We start from the raw sequence: 13,191 nt of genomic DNA, 5'->3' as shown, positions 1-13,191 counted from the left end.
CACATAGCCACTCATGCATCCCACTCATGGATGTAGCGATGATGTGCATGTCCAAGCGCATATCCGGCACAAACTGCTGAACTGAGGTCTCCATGGTGATGAACATTGAGGCATGTTTGTCTCTTCTTGGAGTCATTCTAGTGCTTGCCAAACAAGTGCCATGGGCTACAGAGAGTGAATATGTGTGCAGGTACTGCTTAAATATGGCACCCGGAATATGAGCCAATGAGGTGATGGCAAGTGGACGAATCTCATCCCGGCCCACCACAAGATACGATGAGCTGCTCATTCATGCGTACATAATAATGTGAAAAGCAGATGATCTGTGCAGAAACCCGCAATGCTGGCCAGCGGGAACAGCACCAACTTTCCTGCCCGCAATCACACTTAGCATCCAGAGCGGAAAATTCCACCCTGAAAAATCTGGAGTTATGGAAGATATCAGAGCCCAGGAGTTAAAACCTGAACACAATGGTCCAAAGATTGTGTAAAAGGTCAACCCCCTGATGACAATGTAGGATCTGAATTTAAAGAAGAACAGAGGGAATTACTGGATCCAGAAGGTGAGAAACATTATGACAGAAATTTTATTCTGGGTTTACGAATCACAGCTGCTGGTACCAGAAAGCCTGTGGGAATTATCAGAAATCAGCAATGTTGTTCTTGATTAAGTTAACCAGACCAAACTAAGTATACAATGTTCTAATCCAGGACATGGACAGGCTGTAATAACTACACAAAATGAGAAAGGAGATTTGCTATAATGAGTGATTGTAAGTGAAGCCACAATAGCAAAATGAGCTCTCATACGGGAAAAAGCTAGAATTCCAAGAACACATGCACACATACCTGCTTTTTGTGGACAGAACATACCTGGGCAGTTTTCCACATTGATGGGTAGATACCAGCATAGCAGTTATACTGGAACAGCTGTGATAAAGAATAGGTAGTTTTGAGCATAGGCCTTTGGCGCTATAACCCGGATGTTATTATTCCTTGATATTGTGTGCAATGAATTGAATTGGCTATGGACTGACACCTTGTGATGTCTTGGATCTCAGGAGAAGCCTGAGAAGATCATCCATTCGGCACTTCTGACTATAGGTGGATGTAAATGCTTGAGTCTTATATTTCACACTCACATGCTGGGCTGCAGCATGGTTAAGGATGAGCATATTCATGGAGTCTTCTCCTGTTAGTTGGTTAATTACTCACTGCCATTCTTGACTGGATGTGGCAGATCTACAGAACTTTGACCTGGTCTGTTGTTGTGGAATTGCTTAGCTCAGTCTATAACACGTGGCTTTCCATACTCAGCATGCATATATTAAGGGTTTTGGGAAAACTAAAGTCATTGTCTTTGGTTCTGCCAAAGTTTTCATGACCTTACGACCTACCCACCCCTCTCCCTGGTAATCATTTGTGACTGAACCAGACTCTACACAACTTTTGTGTCATATTTGGCCCTGAGATGAACTTGCAACCACAAATCTGCAGCATCAGTGAGACAGCGTATCTTAAAATTGCTCAACTCCAGCCATGCCTAGATTTATTCCAATGCACTCCTGGTCAGCCTCCCATTTTGTACCAGCTGTAACCTTGAAGTCATCCAAAACTCTACTGCCCATATAATTTGCATCAAGGCGTGTTCATGCATCACCCCTATGTTCACTAACCTACAGCGCAGATGTCTTAGAGTGTCATAGGGCTAGAGGAGATTATAGAGATAGGAAGGGGTGAGACAATGTAGAGATTTGGAAATGACAATGAAAATGTTAAAATCTAGTTGTTGCCTAACCAAGAACCAGTGTATGGCCATCATTGGTAGCCATGCCTTCAGTTGCCTCGGCCCTAAGGTCTGGAATTACCACCCTGAACTTCTCCTCCTCTTTACCTCTGTTTCATTGTTTTAGATGCTTCTTAAAACCTATCTCTTTGACCAAGCTATTTGTCAACTACCTGAATATCTCCTTATGTGGTAAACGTTTGCTTGATAATGCTCCTGTGAATTGCCTTGAATGTTTCAGTATGTTAAAGGTGCTCTATAATGCCAAATTTTTGCTGTAGCTTCACCAACTTAACATCTCATAGTCATATGTGCCTTGTGCTGCTCTTGGCATACTTTTCTACACACCTCACTGAACCAGGGCTGGTTATCTGACTGGATGGTGATGGAAAAGTGGGGAATCTGCAGGACTATGAGTTTATAGATTGTGGTGGGGGTTACAGTTCATTCAGGAATCTTTTTTATATATTCTTTCATGGGATGTGGCCATCACTGGCTAGGTCAGTATTTATTGCCCCTACCTGACTCCCCTTGAGAAGGTGGTTGAGCTGTCTTCTTGAACTGCTACAGCCCCCATGTTGTAGAAGCACTCACAGTTAGGATGGGATTCCAGGATTTTGACCCAGTTACAAAGAAGGAACGGTGATATATTTCCAAGTCAGAAGGGTGTGTGACTTGGAGGGGAATTTGCAGGTGGTGGTGTTCTCATGCTTCTGCTACCCTTGTCCTTGTAGGTGGCAGGAATTGCAGGTTTGGAAGGTCCTGTCAAAGGATCTTTGGTGAGTTGCTGCAGTGCATCTTGTAGATGGTACATACACTGAAACTGTGTGTCAATGATGGAAGGAGTAAATGTTTATTCTGGTGGATGTGGTGCCAATCAAGCAGGCTGCTTTGTCTTGGATGTTGTTGAGCTTCTTGACTGTTGATGGAGCTGCACTCATCCAAGCAAGTGGACAGTATCCCATCACACTCCTGACTTGTGCCATGTAGATGATGGACAGGCTTTGGGGAGTCAAGTGGTGAGTTGCTCTCCTCAAAATTCCCAGTTTCTGACCTGTTCTTGAAGCCACAGTATTTGTATGGCTGGTCCAATACACTTTCTGGTCAGTGGTAACACCCAGGATGTTGATAGTGAGAGATTCAGTGATGGCAACGTCATTGAATGTCAAGGGGAGACGTTTATTTCTCTCTTGTTGGAGATGGTCATTATCTGGCACTTGTGTGGTATGAATGTTAGTTACCATGTATCAGCAGCCTGAATATTGTCCAGCTCTTGCTATATATGGACATGTACTGCTTCAGTATCTGACGAGTCGCGAATGGTGCTGAACATTGTGCAATCATCAGCAAATATTCCCACTTCCGACCTTATGGTGGAGAGAAAATCATTGATGAAGCACCTGAAGATGGTTGGGCCTAGAGCACTACCCTGAGAAATTCCTGCGACTGAAATGATTTTGTTTTCAGTCTTTCATGGGATGTGAGCCTCGTTGTAGGCCAGCATTTAGTGCCCATGCCTAATTGCCCTTGAGAAGGTGGTGGTGAGCTGCCTTTTTGAACTGCTGCAGTCCATGTGGTGTAAGTATACCCACAGTGCTGCTAGGGAGGTAGTTCCAGGATTTTGAGCCAATGACAGTAATGGAACAGTGATATATTTCCAAAGTCAGAATGGTGAGTGCTAAAGTGGAACTTGCAGATGGTGGTGTTCCCATTTATCTGCTGCTCTTGTCCTTCTAGATGGTAAAGGTCATGGATTTGGAAGGTGCTGTCGAAGGAGCTTTGGTTAGTTGCTGCAGTACATCTTGTATGTGGTACACATTGCTGCCACTGTGCGATGGTGGTGGAGGGAGTAAATGTTTGTGGTTGTGATGCCAATCAAGCGGGTTGCTTTGTCCTGGATGGTGTCAAGCTTCTTGAGTGTTGTTTGAGCTACACTCATCTAGGCAAGTGGGGAGTATTCCATCACACTCCTGACTTGAGGTTTGCAGATGGTGGACAGGGTGTAGGGAGTCAGGAGGAGAGTTACTTTTCACAGAATTCCCAGCCTTTGACCTGTTCTTGTAGCCACAGTATTTATGTGGCTGGTCCAGTGCAGTTTCTGTTGAACTCCAACAACCACAACCACCTTGCTTTGTGCTAGGCATGACTCCAAGCAATAGAGAGATTTTCCCCTGATTCCCATTGACTTCAGTTTTGCTAGGGCTCCTTGATGCCACACTCAATTAAATGCTGCCTTGATGTCAAGGGCGGTCACTCTCACCTCACCCCGGGAGTTCAGCTGTTTTATCCACATTTGGACCAAGGCTGTAATGAGGTCAGAAGCTGAGTGGCCCTGGCAGAAGCCAAACTGAGCATCAGTGAGCATGTTATTGCTGAGTAAGTGCCACTTGATAGCACTGTCAATGACACTTTCCATCACTTTACTGATGATGGAGAGTAGACTGATGGGGCGGTAATTGGCTGGTTGGATTTGTCCTGATTTTTGTGTACAGGACATACCTGGGCAATTTTCCACATTGCTGGGTAGATGCCTGAGTTGTCGCTGTACTGGAACAGCTTGGCTAGGGGCACAGATAGTTCTGGAACACAATACTTCAGTACTATTGTCGGAATATAGTATCCCGTGCCTTCAGCCTTTTCTTGTTATTGCAAGGAATGAATTGATTTGCCTGAAGACTGGCATCTGTAATTCTGGGGACCTCAGGGTTAAAACATGCATGTTGTTATTTGGATTTATGAATAATGATGGTAGAGATTCCAAAGTTATTTCCATCATATGGCTGGCCAGAAATCTTCCCTTACCATTTACCTTTGGTGTGTGTTGTACGGATTTGCAGATTGATGCTGCGCTTGTTTGGCCTTCATTGGCCATCAAATCCTGGGGTGTGTCTTAAACATGGAGCTTCTGGTTCAGAGGCTGAGGTGCTACCCACTGTGCCACAAGAGCTCTCTGGATTGTTATGGTTTACCTTTCTTCCAATGTTACTATTCTGCTATTGATGGATCACAGCACCTCATGGATGCTCATATTGAGCTGCTAGGGTGTGTTCTTCATCTATTAACATGATGGAGGTGTCCTCAGTGTGAATACAGGACCTCCATAAAGACCATTTGGTTCTCACTATTATTATTATGCTATTATGGACAGCTGAATCTATGACTGACAGATTGCTGAGAATAAGGTCCAGTAGGTTGCTCTCTTGGTTGATTTTTAGGAAAGTCCAATATGACAGCTATGTTCTTCAGGTCAAGGCCAGTTAAATCAGTAGTGGTGCTATCCACCATTGAAGTACCCACCCAGAGAATGTTCTGTGCATTTGCTATTCTCAGTGATGTTCAATATGGAAGTATACTGATTCATCAGCCGAGGGAAGGCGTTTGGTGTTCACTTTTCTGTGGATCAGTTCCTTGCCCATGCTTGACCTGAAGACATGGGACTCCATAGAATCAATCTTGAGGACTTCCAGGTTATTCCCCGTGCAAGTACACCATTTTCCTTGCACTTCTGGTAGGTCTGTCCACTACCTTTCCATTTTGTACTTTTTCCATTTCTGATGAAAGGTTATTGATCTGAAAAGTTAACTCTGTTTCTCTCTCCATAAGTGCTGCCTGACCTGCTGAGTATTTCCAGCATTTTTATTTCAGATTTCCAGCATCTACAGTATTTTGCTTTTGCAAACAGTCTGATTCAACTTCAGACAGTGGTCATGGAGATATGCTAAATAAATGGCTAGGGAACAATATTTTTGGCATAGACCAAAGACAATGGCTTCAATCTTCTCAGTGTTCAATTGCAGGAAATTTCTGCTTAACCAATGCTGTATGTCAGAGAAGCAGCAGGACAAACCAGAGGTGGTAGAGTGGTAGAGCAGCTGATAGGAGGTGGGGCTGAGTGTTATCAGCACACATGTTTCCAGGTGATAAAGCAATGGACCAGCAAGCAGATAAGAAATAGGGAGTGGCTAAGGATAGATCCTTAGGATTAGAATAGGATTAGAAGTAATGGTGCAGGAGCAGGAAAAGAAACCACGATAGGCTTTACAATAACCACGTGAGTTCAGGGAAACCTGCAAATTGATGGTCCTCCATTCCCCCAATGGTTTCCTGGTCTATGATTTCAAATAGGACTATTTTCAAAGTTACCATAAACACTTGCTAATTGTAAATTTTCCATATGTCTTAAATGGTGGTCATATTGTTACATTTAAGTCAGAAGATCATGGGTTCAAGCCCCATTGCCAGGCTTGGGCCCACAGTATAAAATGAATCAGGTACTGATTCAGCAGTACTGAGGGAGTGCTGCATTTTCATCAGTTCAATTTTCCAGATGAAATCTTAAACCAAAATCTTAAACTGAAATCTTATCTGCCTGTTAAAGTGGACATAAAAAAGAACATGGCATCATTTGAAGAAGACCATTTATCCATCAATCAGCCCCACCAAAACAGATTAATTTGTCATTTACCTCATTGCTGTTTGTTAAATGTTGCTGTGCCCACAAAACAACAGTGGCTATAATGGAAATAAAATAATTGGATATGGAGTAATTTGAGATATCATGTTTACATGGTATGTAAACTTATGTTTAGTCTACAATATCATCTACAAACTAAATCTCTGTATTGAAATAAAGCATTCTTTGCCCAGTTTCTGTCATCTTGGTATTGAAATAACCTCTTCACCGCTCCTGCAGGACCACAATACCATGCCTCTAAAATTTTTGGATGAATGGATTTCTTTCTTCTGCTCCTTTGCCATAACCTATGGGGACATTACAGAGGCATAATAGGACCAGGGTTACTCTCAAAGAATGGGAGAGCCCCCATAGAAATCCAGGGACATGCTATTTGTTGCTTTCTCCAATGCCTACTGTACCAGGAATGTTTCAGAGGTGATCATTAGCCTACATGGTTCGCCTCTCCTCTCCATTTCTTCAATCAATATTTCCAGTTAAACCTGAGTAATTTATGTCTGGAATGCTCCATTTTGGGGGCCCCCAGCTCCATTTCAGCAGTTTTAAGGCTCATTTCTGCAGCTCACAGCTGATAACCCAGATGGCTGATTCTGCCGTTTCACTGAATGGCTCAAAGTGCTAATATTGAAATGCATGCATCAGTGAAACTCCAGCAAAGAATAAAATAAGGGATTAATTAGCATGCTTCGTAACTCAGAAGCATTAAACAATGCTCAGTTTATCCATTAATAGTGCCAAAGCAATGATGTTTTGCCTCCACCTTAATTTCTTTGCTAAAGTGAAACTATTTTACTGTCCTTTGGTAAGAAATATTGGCCCAGGACTTCCATTCCACAGACAGTCATATCCCAGAGATGCCCCAGAAGATGTGCTGGGCAACCCCCAACACCAGCCACCGCCCCCCTCCAACGCCCCCCCCCACCAACGCCACCGCCCCCCCCCCCCACCGACCCCGCCAACCCCCAGAAGTCCACACGCAATGGTTGCATGGGAATTCACCAGGAAGTTTAATCTCCTGATGGGCAACTGCCCCGCAGCTGGAACCATCCTATACTCCGATTTCAATCCAAGACTTCAGATGGTTCCAACTCTCTTATCACAATAGTTACCCAGGAAAGGTTAGAAGGATTAAAACCACTTCTAAATCCTGGGTGAATGTGGTACTGAACCCCGCCCCCCTACAACCCCTACCCTGTGATCACCCAACATCCCGTCAACCCTGACCACCCCCTCACTGCCCTCAACTACTCTTCCAACCTCCTGACAGACCCCCGACTACCTCCCTGTTCCCCAACATCCCTCACACCCACTATCCAGACCCTTCCTCCACCCCCTGACCACCCGACATCCCCCCACCTCTGAATTCCACCACTTCAAGATTTCTCCCCACACCCCCCGACTACCCTCCCACACTAATCTCTCCCCCCAATTACCCTACCCCCACACCTAATGCCCACCTGTGAACATGACCCCCTGACCACCCACCTATCCCCCAGAGCACTCAAAACCTTGACCACCCTGATTGCGGAGGTTTGGGAGATCATGGGGTGGGGGAGTTGGGCCTTGGCAAGGTGGCAGCTGTTGGGCCTTGGAGATGTGGTGGGGATCGGGCCCCGGGTGGGCAGGGGGTGGGGTAGGGCTCAGGTCTTGAGGGAGAGTGGCCTTGAGGGTGTTGGTGGGTCGCATCTCAGTGGGGATGGGAACTGTCAGGCCATGGGGGAGGGGTGTCATGCCTCAGGGTGTTAGGCTTGTGGGGGTTGGGCCTCGGGGGGATGGGGGCGGTAAGACCTTGGGGGTGGGGTGTGGTGTCACGTCTTGAAGGGGGTGTCGGTCCTCAGGAGGTGGGGAGTCGGGGTGGGCATGCGGTCGTGGGTGTTGGGCCACAGAGTGCGGGGGTGGGGAGCAGCTTAGGTGGGATCGAGTCAGGCCTTGGGGGGTGGGTTGAGAGTCGGGCCTGGCAGGGGGAGGGGATGTGTCCCCATGGTTGTGAGGTGGTCCTGTAGGAGGGGTAGTTGGGGTGGAGGGAGGTCCCTGGGTAATCGAGATTGGTGGTGGAGCATATTTGAGGTATTCCCCCATTACAGTGCCGGGGAGCTAGTAAGTTATGGTCCTCTAGATATATATATTAGATTTATATATAGATCTTTGCTACATCTTGGGTCTAAATTCCTGGGTTTAGTGTCACCAGTCTCTTCCGTAAGAAGACGCCAAACCCCAAGAGATCCAGGTTAACCTTTACTAACCAATATCTAGCTATTCAACAATGTAACCTGAGCACTTAACAATGAGACCCCTTGGCTGAAAAATTCGGCTCCATAAAGTTAATATTATGTTACTTGCATTATTAAGGTTAAGGATATACAGGTGGAAGGCATTGATTAAATACCGTGAGCACATATAAAGGGAAGCTTCACCCGGTGTGGAGGTTGGTGAAGAGGGAGGAGGAGCTCCTCATAAGCCTGCTCCTGGGCCTGGCCAAGATGGCCATCAACAGGTCCAGGCAGTGGGCAGTCAAGGGAGTTGTCTGACCCAACTGTCTGCCGCACTATGGCTATATTCGCAGCCTGGCTGGCCCTGGAGAGGGACCATGCGGTGTCCACTGGTACGCTAGAGGCCTTCTGCAATTGGTGACCACTGTAGGGATTGGGGTGCATCATCACCCCTGGAAACACCATTTTGATTTGATTTTATAAGTTTCCATTAACGTTATTGTGTTACTTACAGTGCCCCTCTAGGGGCTGTCACCCCTTCTGATTTATTGATTTTTAGTTTAATTTGTTGATTTTGTTCCACAAAAGAGTTTATCAAGAGAAACTTGGCCAATGGGTGCCGCAGAGGCTGGAGTGCATCATTGACATCTGAAATGATGGGCGGAATCGTCCCACATTTGCATTAAGTGCAACAGCAGGTAGGTAAAACAATATCTTAATGCTGGCTGCAATGGTGGCTTTTCATGCCATATCATTCCAAAGCCACCGCATTAATTATACATTCCCAGAAAACACACCATTTCCATGGCAGGTGGGCTCTCATTCACCCGCCACTCCATCACATCACTGTTGCATCAAGCCAGGCGCCATATTTACACCTCTCAGTGCTTCCAGCCCAGGACTGCTGCAAAGAAGACATGGTCCTGAAAGGCAAAAAAGACTACAGCCCACAGGTTCAAGGACGTGGCCTCCAATACCTTTTAGATACAATGGAGGCTTGCTGTGATGTTCTCTACCCCCGATCTGACCACAGGGTGGGCAGCAAACTCACTAATCCAGCTTGGGAGGCGGAGACAGCAGTGGTCAGCAAAAGCGATGGTTAGTGCAAAACAGGACAGCCTTTATAGGGTGAATGATCTCCTCCGTTCCTACAGGGAAAGTCACACTTCTCATCAGTCTCAACCCACATAGCCATCACAAATCCACAGAGCCCTCACTCACTGCCAGTTCAAGAGACATCTCCATTGATTCTCTCATATACTCTTCATCTCTATTTCTGCAGGGCAAGTTGGAACACAAGAAGAGGGAGAGATCACTTACTGGTGAAGGAATGCCTGAAATCAAAGTCCTCACGAAATTTGAAAACAATGCTATCCAGCTGGCTGGTGAGGATCTTGACTGTTCCTGTGCTGATGGTGAGGTCGGCGGTGCCCTACCAAGTGAGGATCCAACAGTGCAACATCCATCAGACAACCATGCTGTGAGTGATGTGTCCTCTTTCACAGGCCACTGCCATGTACTAATTATCTCCCCTTGCTTTTGCAGGCAAATCTGCCAAACAGTCGACAAAGTCCATGACCCAGGACCTCCAATCAAGTCCTGAAGAAACCTCTGAAGAGGAATTTGAAGGCACCCTCCATAAAGTCCCATCACAGCGCTCACCCACACCCTCCACTAGCACAGTGACACACACTTCGGTACGGCCTAGCTTTACAGTAGCTAAGTGTGAGCAAGTCACACCTTCTGATCCACAGCAAATGGCAGCAGGGTCTGGCACTCGTAGGACTGCTGGAGGACAGAACTTTGCTGAGTGAGAGTCAGATGATGAGCCTCTGGACTCAGTCATGCCACAGTTGCTGGAGTTGCAAAGGCAAGCTCAGGAACATCAGGAAGGGATATCCACTGAATACCTCAGATTGCAAGGCAAGATGAAGGTGTCCATGGCCCTTCACGCTGAGGTGATTGCGCAGACATGCCAATGCATTGAGGTCAACACTGGTAGGATGATGGACACCATGAAGACCTCGGTCCTGGACATTGCTCCTACACTGCTGCGAGGGCTGAATTCCATCATTGATGCCACAGTTGGCCTCTAACAGTGTGTACGCGAGAGGGGTTCTGGGCAGCTCAATCTCACTCTAGCTGTCCCTTCTCCAGGCGTTAGCCAGGCCCTTGGGCACCCATAGGGAGGAGGATCAGCAGGTCCACATCCCAGGGCCATCCACCCCGATTACCCTAGGTGTGTCTGGGAGTGGATCCAGGAAAACATCATGGATCTGTGACCAACTGAGAATATAGGAGGTGTGCACACTCCCTGGAAACCTTGCGCAGACCTGCAGGATGTGTTTGTGTTGGTCGCACACCAGCTGCACATTCAGCGAATGGAATCCCTTGCAGAAGGCATAGTTGGCCTCATATTGCGAGAAAGATCTAAGCGCCATGTGAGTGCAGTTGATGGCACCCTGTACCTGTTGGAAACCTGAGATCCAGGCAAATCCAATCACTTTTGCATCCTGGCTCTCTTGGTCTCGGGCGAATTGTGCTATGTTGTGTGCCCTCATGAAGATGGCATCTGTGCCTTCATGGGCGCATTTGTGGGTGGACGCTTGTAATATCCCACAGAGGTCACCTGCAGAGCCCTGAAAGGAGCCACCAGCGTAGAAATTAAATGTCGTGGCCTCTTTGATCGCCATTGGCAGTGGATGCCTCCATGCCTCCATATCCACATGGTGCCAAATCCTGCAATAGCTGGCAGATGTCACTGACCAGTTCCCTAGATGCTCATTTCGGTCATCTGCAGGCATGAAAGGTGGCACCTATTGAGCCTGGTTCTAGTGACGGCTTGCTGTGGCTCTTCGGCAGAGTGTGCTTGAGCCCCAGCTGACGCTTTTTCTGAGGGTGCATTCCTCCCTCTGCACAGCCAGGCACCTCAGTCATTCTCTCCTCCTTCGTCTTCACTCTCTGTATGCCACAAGGCACACAGCTAGTTCCCATGATGCTGATGTACTCCTCCTGCAGGATGAAAAAGAGGGACGTGTGGGTTAGCATGGGTGTACTAAGAACCTCTCTTGGTTAAGGCTAAAGGCCCCTTAATGCATCATGGAAATCGCTGGCCACCACTTGGGATGGCCAGAGGTTAGTGCGCTGCATGGCTATCCAAAACCCCACCTTCATCTGCCCCACTCCACCTGACCGATTGGCGGCAGCTTTGCCCATTGGATTGCATGCTGTGTTCTCAGCTCAGGCACAGGCATTCTCCTAACACACACTGCAAGGCTGGAACCATGGGGGAGACTAGTCCAAACCTGAATGATTACGTTACAAGGGGCTGTGAGCGCCTCCACCAGTGACTGCTCCATGGCCAGCTTTAGCAAGGAGATTGTACATCATGCCCAGTCGTCCAGCTGTTCTGCAGACCACTAAAACATACATTAGTTTGCAGTCTGGGTCCAAGGGGTGAAAAGCTCTAGAGCACTTGGTGGCACTTTGATGCCTCTGCATTGGCTTGAGTGGGCAGATAAGCTAGAGGCCCAACTTCAATCATATCAATGTGGCTGCACCAGAACTGTCTCAGCTGCAGAGGAATGGTCACTTTGTACAAGGTTTCCCTAATGCATGGCCGTTTCCCTCACCCACCACCATCCCCCATGATCCCACATGTGCTTGTGCGCTAACTTCAATCGCTTTCCACACCCCCTCCCTGCCAAATCGCATCAACTGCAGGGCAACCTTAGCCCCGCCCCCCAAAGTCACCTCAGTCGCAGACAGCCTTTGCCCCTGCAGTCCACAATTCATTTCAACTTCAGGACAGCCTTTGCACCTCCCCAAAATTTGCCTCAACCGCAGGACAGGCTTTGCCCCCCACACCCAACATGCCTCAGCCTTGAAGTCCAACAGGTGGCCCTTGCAAGTGCTCCAAAATGTTACTGGGTACTCACCTCCGAGTTCTCCTCAAAGCGCAGCCCACCAAGTGCACGCCTTTTATATGCTGTTGTGAAACACGTCGGCGTGCGATCATGCAGACATGGGTGGTTGATCCAGTGGGGATGAGCCCAGCGGGGTGGCCTTATAATGATATGCTGATGTATTACAGTGAGGTTCCCGATGTCTGATGGTAGGAAACGCAGAAATTGCAAACTGGCTTCATGACATCGTGAAACTAATTTTTGGCCTTCCCACCATATTGTCCGCTCGCGCCACTGAACACATCCGACCCCAGCGGTCATGGACAATTCCACCCAATATTTTAATTTGTTAAGTATTTTGTTTTGTTACAATAACGTGAAAGTTCTCCTTTAACAGGTGTTTCTTTGTTACAGTTGGCCCTCAACAGAGAGGCTTGGCCTTCTGCAGCCAATGGGAACTGAGGGGGCAGGGAAGGTGCCGGAGTGCATCATCAATACCGGAAATCACATTTTAATTTAAGTTTCCTTTAAAGTTTTTGTTTCAATACAGTAAGATACAAGTGCCTGCAAAAGTGTAGGAAAAAATTGAGCTCTTTTCAAATGGGGCACTTAAATCAGTTTATTGATTACAAAAAGAGGTGTAAGGAGAGACTTCTGGGACACTGGGTTTTGCTGAGGGAGGAGCTGACATTTGTAATGTTGCATTCTGTAAATAAATATAGTATTAAGTAAAAGGTTGGCATTCGGTTTCCTATTTCATCATCTTGCTATCAGAAGTTCAATACATAGCACCCATATTTTTGGCGTTACAGGCAC

This window comes from Carcharodon carcharias, chromosome 4 (genome assembly GCF_017639515.1).
Source record: "Carcharodon carcharias isolate sCarCar2 chromosome 4, sCarCar2.pri, whole genome shotgun sequence".
Lineage (NCBI taxonomy): Eukaryota > Metazoa > Chordata > Chondrichthyes > Lamniformes > Lamnidae > Carcharodon > Carcharodon carcharias.
Note: the sequence above shows the minus strand (reverse complement) of the source record.